General features: G+C 48.1%; 1 protein-coding gene across 2 annotated transcripts in view; it reads right to left on the bottom strand.

The window, feature by feature from the left end:
- MMD2 (monocyte to macrophage differentiation associated 2) overlaps window positions 1-12,635 on the bottom strand; it is a 30,406-nt gene that overhangs the window by 16,034 nt on the left and 1,737 nt on the right. The gene's annotated exons all lie outside the window — the stretch shown is intronic.

Genomic DNA, 12,635 nt, shown 5'->3' with positions numbered 1-12,635 from the left:
CAAAATTGTCTTGTTGGGACTGTCTAATTGCACAGCCCTCGAGACGATCCGCCAATGAAAGCAAAGCCAAAATACTCATAGCTTGGTTGGCTTCAAACTCATCTCTGGACGTCATCTCATGTTGTTCTCCTGAGGCCAACCCGGCCATCAGGCGGAGGGGAGCAGTTGTCTTGGCTGGTGAATCCTGAGTCAGCAGGATCCTGCCCCACCCTGGCCATTTCTTTGTGTTGGGGGAAAGGCTGATGCCCATCTCAAGAACCTAATCCAGCCTTACTCGTCCGTTAGTGTTGAGAAGGATAAGGTCATGTCACCAGCAACCACATTTCGCGATCAGGCTGGTTTGCTTGAGAACTGGGTAAAGGGGCAAGGGTTTCTTGGCTCAGGCAGCAAAATTAGGTGGGGCGTCCCTGATTCAATAACAGGAAAGGCTGCCCCGAACATTTTGCTGACTGGGGCAGTGGACGCTGGTGACTCCAATTTCCCAGCGGCAGTGAATCCGCTCTGGGATTTATCCTGAACTTTCAGGCAGCTCTCCAAGGCGCTTCTTTTGAAGATAGGTTTCAGCACCTTGGAGAGCAGCCATGAAATCCTTTCCTGTGGTTTATTCCAAAAATAAGACCCATCAACCAAGTAAGAAAAAGGGCCCCTTTTTATTTATTTATTTTTTTAAATGCACAAACGTCTCTCCTTTTGAAATGTTGTTGAATGATTTCCACTGATGGTTTCTTTTGTTTTTTGTTTTTGCCCTGGGCAGAAAATGGATTTGTTCCTTTTGAGCAAATTTAAGGCCGCTTTCGTTGCTCTTCCTGCTCCTTTAGCTGACTTGTGTGCAACATCCACTCAGGATGAAGCAATGAAAAGCCTTTTCATTTGTTTTTGTTTTTTAATACCTGAGTCTTAGCTGCCCTTACACGACGCCCTCCCTTGTTTTAATCGGTGAACAAAAGAAAGTTAATCAGCCCCTCAAGAGATTTCTTGAGTGAATAGGACCCCCCCAGGGTGCGATCGGCACATACCTATGCTGGAGGCGCCCCATAGAAATCAATAAAATGTGTTTCTTCGTTTAGGTATTTGGCTAGGGAGCCAGAGGTTGGGAGTTCGATTCCCCCACCGGGCCTCCTGGGAGGAGAGCCAGCCTGGGTGGCCTTGGGCCAGCTGCACCGTCCCAGGGCTCCCCCTAGAGGAAGGGAAGGGGAAACCACTTCTCTCTACCTGGAAAACCTTGAAAAGGGTCACCATAAGCCAGAATGGACTTGACGGCACATTAATTAGATGTGCCTAGGCTTGCACTGAATTTACACAGCTATAATACAAAACCTTTTTTTAAAAGAAAACTCCCACAAACATCTCTCTTCCCCCTCCCCAAATCCAGGTCCTCCCTCCCTTTCGAGTTACACATTTCTCCTCACAGGGCAACAAATACCTTCCAAACAACCACCCATTATTCTCCTGTAGCGGTTGCTAAGCAACCGCCCAGGCTTCTATTCAAACCCCTTCCCCTTAATTTGGGCCCTTTTCATCCGTTGCTAAGGGAGGGGGTGAACTTTTCAGGCACCTCTTCCCCCCCCCCCAGCAGCATCCCTGTTTCCACAGAAACAAATGTTATAGCCCACCGACATGTTTTTTAATCATATATTTTTTTTAAAAAAATAAGGCCTCGTCCCACCCTCAGCCAGGCTAACTCAGGACAGAAGCGAGACAATAGCAGCCGAGTTATATAAAACAGCGTTAGCAGAAAGGCTGTTAATTAATTTCCCTGCCCCCCCCCAAAAAAATCCCTCACAGCACCCTCAGCGGTGAGAGAGCGTGACGCCACCCATGCCGGCTTCTGCGGAAGAAACGAACCTCCCCATTTTTATTTCATCTTCTGTTATTGAGGGAAAAGGAAAACTCTCACAAAGGAAGTTTTCTTAACATGGGCAGGCTGGAGGAAAAGGCGCGCGCGCATCAGTGGCCTCTTTTTTCCGAGCAGCCCTGAGGATCGCGCTGACTGGGAATAACTGTCATCTTAGAACGGCAGAACTGGAAGGGACCCCTCTGGGTCATGGAGTCCAGCCCTGGTTAAGGAGGCCCAGCGGGGGAATCGAACTCCCCAACTTCTGGTTCTGAAGCCACACGCTTAAGCCACTGACTCCTACAAACTGGTGCATTGCAATTCAAGCATTTATTTGTGCTAAAGAACAGCAGCATGGGCTGGAAAGCTACAGCAAAACACTGCTTTTTATCCGCTACACAGCTCCAGCGTTGCATCAAATCCAGCCGGTCTGTTATGGTAAGGGAGAGCTAAGCCCCACCATCTTTCCAACATCTGGCTCCTTACGAGAGGCAGGCAGCTTCTTTGTGTGTGGATACCTGCTTGCCCGCCTGCCCGCTTCTCTTTCTGTGCACATATAAGTGCGGGTCTGTGTGTGGATAAGGGGAACCATTTCCGGTCTCTGGCTCCTCCCACCACGGGATGCCCCGCCTTCCAGCCCACTGCCCGGAGTGGGCACCAGGCCGCCACTGCAGGACATTCTGTGGACGTCAACGTGAAAACACGTGCAAGATACACAGCCGTGTTACCTACCATAAGGCAGTTAGAGAGGCCAGCCTGCTTGGCATTTTACCTAGCGCTTTAGCACTCTCAAAGCACCGTATGCTCCCGGAGTCTTGTCTACACTGCACCGTTGGAACAGTTGGAAAAACATTCGCTGCGATGGTTCCAACCTATGGAATCCTAGAAGGTGTCGCTTGGTGAGGTACCGTCGGGCTGTAGCTGAGGCGAGTGCATCACAATTTAAAGGAGATATGCCACCAAACTACAGACCTGGCACAAGATGGAGTCATTGACGCTGAAGGTGCTATCAAAATGCTACAACTGGGCAGTGTTACATGCACTCTTAATCTGAGGCCCAGTGTACACAGTCCAGGAAAATGGCAGTAGCACACACTCACACGCACACACTTAGCAGCGACACTGCTCCACACCACAGAGGGGAAAACGCCATGCCCTGTTGGTGTCTAGACTGCACATTTGGCTCTGGGCAAGGTGGGCTGGGGGTATGAAGAAGAGCCTACAGCAGCTGGTTGAAAAGTTGGCAACCCGGCCCTTGTCGAAGATGGCAAGCCGGAGAACTTTGTGGCCGGATTAATATGCACGGGCCATTGGCAGTCCCCTAACGGGGGCTCCTCACAACTGCAGTCCTGTGCTTGTCTTTCCCTGGCCCTGTTTCCCAGCAGGAGAGAGAGAAAGAGAAGGGAGGAGGAAGGGAGGCAGAAAAAGAGATTTAAAAAGAATTACCTCCAGCTCCCACCGTTCTGGACTCCGGAACAAAGCGAGCCTTGTCCCACAAAATCAAAGCGAAGACCAAAGCCAGCCTCCCACATTCCCTTCCTCTCTGTGTGTGTTTTGTTCATTTTGATTCCAGAAAAGAAAAAAAGATCGGACCCTGCCCCCCAGACTGGGCTCGATTTCTCTTTTGTAGCAATTACGTTCAGCCGGGAACACGGAGTCTGCTGGCAAAGCACTGTCGTCACTCGGTGATACAGCCAGCGCTTTCCACGCAAAAGGACACCGATTCAGTTTCGACTATCTCCAGTTTGGGTTTTTTTCATCTTTTGGGTTGGCTTTGTTGAGGCAGGAGAAACTGGGGACCTTTGGCGTGGAGCTCACAGCGTGAAAATTCAGAATTGGTGTCAAGCTAAATAAATAAATAGCCTGAGCTGGCATAAAACCTTGTTTATTTATGTATTTATGCACTTACTTAGTTACTTACTTGTTTTCTTACTTACTTGACTATTTCTATACTGCTGACCTAGCGTACAATACAACTCTAAAGGTTTTACACATAAAAGCAATGACGCAAAACATCAACAAACACAAATGTAATAATAACCAAATAAACCCCAAGTGACAACAGCTTACGGCAACACCTGTAAAAACAATTTACAGGTAAAGGTTCCCCTTGACATTTAGTCCAGTCGTGTCCGACTCTAGGGCGCGGTGCTCATCCCCGTTTCCAAGCCATAGAGCCAGTGTTTGTCCATAGACAGTTTCCGTGGTCACGTGGCCAGCGCGACTAGACAAGGAACGCCGTGACCTTCCCACCAAGGTGGTACCTATTTAGCTACTTCTGTTTGCATGTTTTCGAACTGCTAGGTGCCCTTAAAAGCTTCCCCAAACAGTAGAGTTTTAAGCATCCTTTTAAAGAATGGGAGGGAGGGGACCTAGCAAATATCCACCCAGGAGCTCGTTTCACAAGGGGGGGGAGCCACCACTGAGAAGACACAATTGCTGGTGGCTTATCTTCTCAGCCTCTCCTGGCGTGACAACCCAGAGGAGCAAGGAAGGCCCTTGTGGAGAGGGGGTGGTACGAGCCAATTTTCAGAGGGAGAGATGCCATCTTGTCTGATTGAGGAAGCTCAGCACGTGGAAGGCCACCAGGGATCTCCAGTTCCTAGAGAATCACTTTGCTGCCAACCAGAGCTGGCGACACTGGCCTAGATGGGCACAGAATCTGACTCAATACAAAGCAGATTCCCGCGACACCTTTCCAGAGCTGGGAAATGTTGCTCCTTGGGACTACAACTCCCAGCATCCCCACCATACTCTTTCGCTAGGGTGGTTGAGTCACCCTTGAAAGAAATAACATTTTAACGCACCGCTTTAACTATGATGGAGGTGGGATTTCAATTCAGATCTGGATCTAGTGGTTAGGGTCAGCTCACTGAATCAATGGGCTTTGTAGTGAATCATTGGGCTTCATAGCCATGCTGGCTGGACATTCCGGGAACTGTGGGTCAAAAAAAAAGTTAAGATTTCAAGCTTTGACCTTAAAACTTCAATGCTCTCCTGCATCCAAGAAACCAAATAGAAGCCCCAGGTCTAATTTATTTCTTATGACATTCGGGTGACCACGTAGTCATTTCTGAAAAAAGAGAGCGGAAATGTGTCACTATGAAACAGGGAAAAGAGGACGCACCTTACATAAAAAGTCTACAAGCTAACTCATATGTGGAGGAATCACTGTGATTTAGAGAAAACACAACTCAGATCACAGTAATGGGGAACGATGCAACCACCTGCCTAGTGAACAGCTTCTCAGCTTATTCTGCTGCCTAATCACAAGCCAGAGACCCGTCCTCTGATTCTTTACCTTCAAACTAAAGTCAGTCCAGAGAAACCTTAAAATGGAGGACCCCTTCGAAGAAAGGGCTGCCTCGGACAGGCCTTCAAAGAGAGGAGCGTCTTGTGTGAAATAGGGGACAGGGCCACCCTACACGGCTTCCAAAGGACACCCCCCTTTGGATCTTTTATCTCTCCTTCTACAGCCGAACAATCATCCTTTGCAACTTCCTCCCAAACGGAGCCTGGATTTCGGCGTCCTTTTGACCTGTAATCCTATAATGCTCTCGCTACAAGCTGCAGTAATAGGATTTCTGTCCTCTTTCCCTCTTACGCTGATAAGGAGGCCACTTCTGGATAGGGAATTATGTAAACTGGCAGAAAAATACATGCACCATCGCAGGCCTCAAACAGAGCCCAGAACGCTTCTTCCACTGACGCTCTCCGTTCAGACTCATTAAATATATATATATTCTAAGAGCAGGAAAGAGACAAAAAAGAGCAGCCGAGAAGATCAAGCCCTGCTCATCCAGGTTACAGCACTTTGAACGTGGCGACTCTCATTTCACGGGGCTGTTGACACTGCTCTAAATCTAAGCTGAACTTTACAGAGCTATTTCAGGGGGAAGAGAGAGTTCAGCACCTTGGAGAGCTGCGTAAAGTTCGGAGCAAAACCCAGACCAGATTGCCCGCCCAATCTACGTCAAAGGCATCGCACTTCCACGGCTGACAGTCCCAGTCATGACCCAGAGACCTTCGGGTAGTGTGGGCGGCATATAAGTTAAATAAATAAAATAAATAAATAAATAGTGCAAATCAAGCCATTTAATAACAACTTCTTGCACTTTTATGACAGCCAGGAATTGCTCCCCAGTACGGCTGCCTCATCCCATCTAATGGCAGAGCTAGCCCATCATCTTATAATCCTTAACGACAGAAATTGATCACTCTAATGCCAGATATCCCCCCCCCGACTTCAAATCGCTAGGGAGAGAGTTTCCAGCAAAAATGACTAATGGAACCACCGCAGCCCTGCCAGTTTATGGGGTCCTGCCAAAACACCTACACATCTTCCCCAGCGTATGCGCTGTTCCCTGTTTTTGAACATCCAAATGCCGCTCGAGGGAAGCGCATTTGCATCCCGGCTCCCACGCGCCCATCTGGAGCTCCAGGTTTTCACGGATCAGCTCCCCGCGCCGTCTCCACCTTTCATGGAGCTCCTTCTCCTCCTCCCCTTGTCCTTTAGAAAGGAAAACAGCATGGAAATCAGGGCCCCGACAAATGGCGTGTTTGGCTCACACCCTCGAGGACGGAAGGCAGGGCCAGTCACCGTCCGTGACACTTGGGGGGATCCTGCTGCTAGCGATCACAGCCGATCTAGAGGACCGGTTAGAGTAGTGGATTTGGATAGCATTTTTCCCCAATACTTGAAAGGGAGCTACACAGAGGAAGGGCAGGATCTGTTCTCAGTCCTCCCAGAGTGCAGGGCACGGAACAATGGGCTCAAGTGACAGGAAGCCAGATTTAGGCTGGATATCTGGGAAAATGTCTTAACTGTTAGAGTAGTACGACAATGGAACCCAGGACCTCAAGAGGTGGTCAGCGCTCCATCGCTGGAGGCATTCAAGAGAAAATTGGACCACCTTCCGTCCGATCTGCTTTGATTTGGATTCCTGCCTTGAGTAGGGGGTTGGAGTTGATGGTTTTACAGGACCCTTCCAACTCAATTTTTCTATGAGTCTACCATCCGGGTCCTTCTCTCCATAGGGTGATCTTGAGCCATCATTCTCTTGGTCACATAATGCCCGCTTGAACGCACGTACAGAAAACAGGTATATAAATGCATAAAACAAATACATATATGATTGGAAATGTGGACACATTCCTGTTTTTTACCCATGTAAGCAGCCCTGAAGCCATTTAACAAAAGTCAGTGTATAAATCTATCATATGAATACATAAGGTGTGCTGGATAGCTCAGGGGTTGAGGTCTCTGGCTGCGGAACCTGAGGCTGGGAGTTCGATTCCCCCACTGGGCCTCCTTGGCAGGGGTTGGACTTCATGATCCATAAGGTCCTTTCCTGTCCTGCGGGACTAAGATGATGATTATAAAACAATCAGCGTTTGAACAAAATTAGATTACGAACCCCGGAATGCTCCAGCCAGCCGACAGAAAAACGTGTGAGAAAATCAGCCACAATGGATTGTGCCGCTAGCTTTCCCTGGAAAAAAAAGAGGTGCCCCAATGTGGTGGGAAATGGAGACCAGGATGTCAAATGCCTGAAAATTGGAATGGCATGGTGACTCCCAGCGCAACCCTGTGTGAGTACCTGGGAGGGCTGCTCATCCCTCTGCACCCTCATTTGCTCTGCTCCAGGATGTACAGAAAAAAAACAAATTAGTCTCCAGAATCTCCCCGGCTGGGGATTTCTGGGAATTGTAGTCCAAAATACGAACCTACCCATGTCCTCTTTACTACCTCTTATAAGCCCACTGTTTTGAGTTGTAGATTGTTTGATTTGCAGTTCTCTGTGCTGGGTACCTCTGAGAATTTGTTAATCACTAGAATAACTTTTCCAAGCTTTGTGTAGCTTAATATATGCAGGGTGTTGCATTTCCAAGCCCTTAACATACAGAAACACAAATGCACACCATTGCTAGGGTCCATGTACAGATCTGATATCATATCAGAGACCTAGATGTATGGATGTGTCGAGCATGTCCTTCAATCTATCTGCCCCACTGCCCGCATAGGGGTCAATATGGCCACATCCATGCTCTCACGGTGACTTTCCCCAGAGCCCACCTCACCGGCAGAAAGCCAGGCATTGTATATTTAATATTTCTCTACCATTGTCCTTTTTACTGGATTTTTTACAAATCAGTAAAACAAATTGAGGAGAGCAATGCACAATTTAAAAATGAATATGATTTCCTTGGCGGTCTGTTCGTACGTGCTCAAAGGTGCTCCTCCTCACCACAATGTTTTTTAAAAAATAACAATTTGGAAAAGAAAAGTACCTTGCACATGACTACAGACAATGGATCTTTTAGATGCTTGTTCAAAATAAGGGGAGCCAATGGTATTCAGATCAAATTCAACAGATGTTTAGGGTTGAGACCTGTTTTCATATATACGTACAAACCACCACCTTTATTCTCCATGGAAACAATCTGCTTGAAGCAGGGAATCTGAAGCGCCAGACCAGTTGAAAAACACAGGATGTTCACAACCAAAACCAAAATGGGTATATAATTATGGGAAGACACCCATGTTTCTAAACCTCCACCTTCCGTGGTCTGCTACAGAAGCTTAAACCCAACCCCCAGCAAATCTTGTATTGATTTGTTTTGTTGGCCTTAAAACAGAGTATTTCAGCTTCAAACTGCAGTTCTGTACCATCCAGTGGCTACTTGAATGCACAGTTTAAAAAGTTTCCAGTCCTTTGTGGAGATCCCTTAAAGGCAAGGGAAATTGGGCTTTAAAAACCCTCACAAAACCCCCTGTTCTGCTGTCGCAGAGAGCTGAAGAATAGGCGTGATTACACGCTTTGTGGCCCACTCACACCCTAAGCAGTGTAAGAGGCACAGATGTGTTCACTTAAACTTTTACCAGGCTTTGTTGGGTTGTATGAAACAAAGGTAATTTATACCTCAAAGGTGGCAAAGACTGGGTGGCGGAAGAAGCTGGAAAAACAGTTAACGAAAAGGCGTAAGATAAAGCCCGGGGGAACCTGATCGCTTGATGCCTGGTGTGTAATCGACACTGCCATTCCATTGACGTCATGGCTGAATTTGGGTCCACAGAGGAGGAGGTAATCCATAATCCCCCAAGAGAGGGATGTGACTCATGGTTCAGGGGCAGATCACTCCGTTACGAGCCTTCAAGGCAGCGGAATGACAAAATGCTCAGGAACAGACCTCTCCTTGTTTTCTCTGCCTGCGTTCCATCATCTTTGGGGCATGTTAGTCTGTGCAAGCCTCTCAGGCCAAATCCAAAGAGGGTAAAACAAAACAAAAAATAGAAGACAAAAATTTGGGGCACCTTAAAAACTAACTCTTAAATTTTAATGTGAGTTTTCCTGGATTACCTCCGCATCTTCGGGCATATGAAGCGTCCTTCTGCCAACAGCAGCTGGCATTGAGAAAAACATTGTGACTAAACCTTAGGAAGAACATCTTAACAGTGCGAGGCACTTGATGACGTAATCGACTCCCTCAGAAGGCAGTGGACTCTCTTTCGCTAGAGATAGCGGTCACCTATGATGGATGGGTAGGTGCTAATTTCCTGCCCTGGCAGGGAACTGGACATGATGACCCTCGGGATCCTTCCCAGCTCGACCATTCTATGATTCTACGACAGCTGTAGGATTGCTTCACCAGCTTGCAGTCCAGAGACAAACCATGGACCAACAACATCAAGGCACTTGTGATCCACTCTTGTGGATTGAAAACCCAGTATAGTTTAAATCAGGCTTGTCCAACCTGCGGCCCGAGGGCCGCATGCGGCCTAGGTCAGCTCGTAATGCGGCCCAGTGCAATTTTTTATTTTAAAAGAAATTCCAAAGTTTCAAGTTACACTGCCGGCGCTTGCGGCTGGAATGTGGCCGGGGGATGTCACAACAGTCGAGGGGGAGAGAGGGAAGGAAGGAGTGGGAGGGGAGGGGACAGGGGGGCTGTGTGACTGCATTGTGCCATCCCTGTCAATAGGTGGACCCCCTCCCGGCCCCATAGGGCTGCCCCCCCCATGCGGCCCAAACCAAATGTATGTGCGGCCCAAACCAAATTTTCATCTTCTAATGTGGTCCAGGGAAGGTGAAAGGTTGGACACTCCTGGTTTAAATGATTATTCTGGACAGTCCTTCCAAGAGAAGACATACCCAAATATTAGAGAGTCCCTTAATAAGACACACAGCGATCCTACCCACGCTCAATGAGGCTTCTAATGATGATTGCGCAATCAAAAAATCACCCACACCGATGTGCCCTGGCCTCCAGGCCAAGTTCATGATGCTAATGTTAATTTATAAAGCCCCATATGGTTTTGGACCTTACTATCTGACAGAGCACCTCTCCCTTAGATCTACCCCCCCCCCATTTTTGATCTTGCAGGTGGCCACCCCAAGGGATGCCTAGAAATCAACAACTAGAAACCAGGCTTTTTCAGTGGTAGCGAGCTCACTATGGAACTTTCTTCTGGTGGAGGTGTGCCTGGCCCCCAGCCCTCCTTATCTTCAGGAAGCAAACAATCCTCTGGAGCTGGTCCCTGAAATCACGCAGGCGTACGTCTCTCTTTAAGGTTTATCATGTCCCCCAGTTGAATGCACATCTGTGGAGAGCTATAAAAGTTGTGTCCCATTTGGGTTTTCAGTGCAACAACTTCATAAAGATCCCTCGGGTATCCAGGACGCCAACTGAATGGCACGGGACACAGATCACTCTGGACTAAATTGTGATACACTACAAAGCCCAAACCGGCCACTAAATGGAATCAGAGAACCCATGCACAACCCTAATATATATCTGATAGGAACATACATGTGCATAATGCACACATACACTTGTGCTTCATTGCAGTGGGTGTCCCAAACCACAACCGCCTGAATTGCACACAGCTCCCAGACACCTCTGCCTGAAATTCTAGCCATGCGTAATTTGTATGTGTCTGGCCTAACGTCAGCCTGCTAACTCTGGAAACCGTCGCCCGCTGACCTGGTTGGAATCCGCCAAGTTACACCTTCTAGCTCGTCATAGAAAACAAGGATGAGGGGGCAGAATGAACCCAGAGGCACGCGGGAAACCTGGTAGGTTCATGGAGGTCTGTGTGTTGAGTTCATTCATACCAATGCCAGCCAAGTATAAGCTGAACCCATTTGATAGCAAGGCTAATGGCTCAGGGTTGACCCAACAAATTTTGCTACCTGAGATACAGAAGCAAAAAAACTCACATCCCCGCCATATTACCCCAAAGCACTCAAATTCCACCAATATACAAGGAACAATGTTTGGCAAGCATTTTACCAGGCTCCTGGCAGGGAAAACCAAAGAAGAGCAAAGCAAATAATTAAGAAGCTGCCAATTTATAGTACCCAAATCTTTCACCTCAAGCTGATAGGAAGGCTGGCTTTCCTTTAATCTAAGTATCACAAAGATGCTCAGCTATCATGGCTTTCATTCACATTGATGTGAGACTCGGAAGTTTCAGGGAGGCCCTCTCCCAGTCTAGAGTTCCTTGGGGGGAAAAGTCATTGTCCCTGTTTTAGCCCATGTTTGTAACGAAAGTTGGTGACTGCAATCTTGTCTGTGTGAATCTGTTCTGGTGCGCAGTTGGAACCTCACAGGAGCTCAGATCAGCACCTTGGAGAGATCTTGCAAAGTTCTGCCTTCCGAGGGGAAGCGTCATACACACTCGCCTGCAACATCAGCATCACTGGCCTACAATTTGTGAGCGGAGTTGGTGGACAATAATAAAACATCAAATGCAGTTCCACAGCATCAGGCTTCTTCAAGGTGTCTCCCAATTTCCAGGTTGCCTGGAAATTAAATCTCAAATATTGGGGGAGGGAGGCCATGATTCTAGTGCCCGTGCAGGTAAATTAGAGTTTGATGGCCCATTTAATTTGGCCAGGCTTATGCACGATGTACCTTATTTTTTGGTGGGGCGGGGAGGGGAGCAGAAGCGATGCCATTTGCTGCTGCTCCTCAGGCCGCCGAATGTCCTGGACTGCCTCTGTAGTGAGCAGGGGCGTAAAACAAGAATCAGGTTCACGGCCTTCACCTGCTGTGCTCCATGTGCCTTTGCTTCACTCCCTCTGGACACAACACTCTCTCCAGCAGAAGGTAAGAAGACCCACAGGTACGATAATAGCAAGGAAGGGCCAGCATTATGGAAGCTGCCTTAGGATCCTCCAGCTTTTGGGGCCAAGGCTCAGTTCCCAACAGCAACAGCATGGAACAGGACCTTATGGGTTGGTAGATATTATGACCTGTACAGTAGTTCCCATCATCCTTCACTCCTGCCTCTCCCAGCTACGGCTGATGGGAGGTGAAACCCAAGGACCTGTGGACAACCACAGAAGGTCGGCGTTCCCACTTATTGTCCACACAAATAGGGTCCCTTCCAGCTCTGCCGTTCTAAGATGATGATGAAGAAGAGGAGGAGGAGGAGGAGGAAGAGGAAGAAAAGCAACAACTTTGAAAGGAGGAAGAGGCATACGATGTTTGTGTTTCCAGAGTGCCTGCATAAACCAAGCAACCACCATCTTGGAAAAGGTGTTTTTCCCCCCAAAGAAACGGGGGAAGGACAGCTTGGAAAGAAGCTATATGGTGAAGGGCATTAACCTTACAAAAGACCTGCCTGTCCTTTGTTCACATGGATTAAACCAGCAGCCTGGATATTGTGGCTCTCCTTACGGGGATGTGGAGCCGACCGGGAGGACTTTCAAACCGACCCTTTCCTATTTACCCTCCTGTGCGCTCGTTCTTGTAAAACGGAGCTATCACTCAACCGTAACGTGTCCAAACTTGGAAT

The sequence above is a fragment of the Pogona vitticeps genome, chromosome 13, assembly GCF_051106095.1.
Source record: "Pogona vitticeps strain Pit_001003342236 chromosome 13, PviZW2.1, whole genome shotgun sequence".
NCBI lineage: Eukaryota > Metazoa > Chordata > Lepidosauria > Squamata > Agamidae > Pogona > Pogona vitticeps.
This window is presented reverse-complemented; position numbering and strand designations above follow the sequence as displayed.